This window comes from Haliotis rubra, unplaced genomic scaffold, assembly GCF_003918875.1.
Source record: "Haliotis rubra isolate DU_JTF1 unplaced genomic scaffold, ASM391887v1 Scf1710, whole genome shotgun sequence".
Taxonomy (NCBI): Eukaryota; Metazoa; Mollusca; class Gastropoda; order Lepetellida; family Haliotidae; genus Haliotis; species Haliotis rubra.
This window is the reverse complement of record NW_025765682.1, coordinates 66,954-68,182: the sequence shown is the minus strand read 5'-3', so window position 1 is coordinate 68,182 and position 1,229 is coordinate 66,954.

The window sequence follows — 1,229 nt, the reverse complement described above, 5'->3', positions numbered from 1 at the left end:
AGGCCCCTTAATGATATTGACCCGTGAAGATCCGGGTTAAAATTGATCTTCAGTAACCCATGCTTGCTGTAAGAGGCAACTGAAGGGATCGGGTGGTCAGACCCGCTGACTTGGTTGACACGTGTCAACTGTGTAGATCGACGTTCATGCTGTTGACCACTGGATTGCGAGGTCCAGACTAGATGATTTACAGACCGCCGCCATATTGCTGGAATATTGCTGAGTGCCAGTTGTCGAACCTTGCCGACAGCCATCAACGTTATTTGTAACATATGATATATTTGGGATTACACTTTCTCAGTAAAGTACAGATTCTGGTACTTTTGTTGGGTTGAGTCCCATCCAGGACTCGAACCCACACCCTCAGATTCAGGCACCTAATCGCCAGCTCACAAAGTCAGTCCCCACGCTCAGCCACCGCCACTTCCACAAAAAGGAAGTCGGACAACTGGTAGTCTGGACTGCAGACTTTGTGTACCCCTCTGACAAGTATAAATTGCCACAGCTCCTGCGGCCGAAAGCTATATTACACAATTACCGCTTAGAAAGGGCCAAATGTAACATACGTTGTATGTTTCTTAGTAAAGTACATATTTGACCTCTTTCTAAATGGCATTGTGTAATGATCAACGTTATTTGTTTGTGACTGTAATCTATGCAACAGCTCGTACAACAATGTTCTGTCGTGCTCCACCTTCCAACACTAGTATGCCAAATGGACGTAGCCGTGCTAGACGTGAATGATGCCGCATGCTAAAATTCTATTAATTGAATTTAAAACAATATCAGAATAACTTTTCAGTCTGATGTTATCACTGAAATGTACAGCAACGCTCGTTTCAGTGTAAATTTCGAATATAACACGAACCCTCTCCCACTCCACCCTTTTTCACGTGTACAACATGTCTCACCCGGATCTTCACGGGTAGAACTTCACAGAGCTACAGCTAGAGTGATCAAGAGTGGACATATGATTCGGATTCGGCAAACACGGAGAGTGGTGAGGAGTGAGTTTTAGTTATATGCCTCTGTCAGCAATATTCAAGTAATATCACGGCGGGGACACCAGAAATAGGCTTCACACATTGTACCCATGTGGGGAATCGAACCCGGGTCTTCGGCGTGACGAGCGAACATTTTAACCACTAAGCTACCCCACCACCCCACTTAAAGTATTTACAGAGCGCGGGGTTAACTGTCAAATAAACAAAGAAACAAAAAATCGTTTA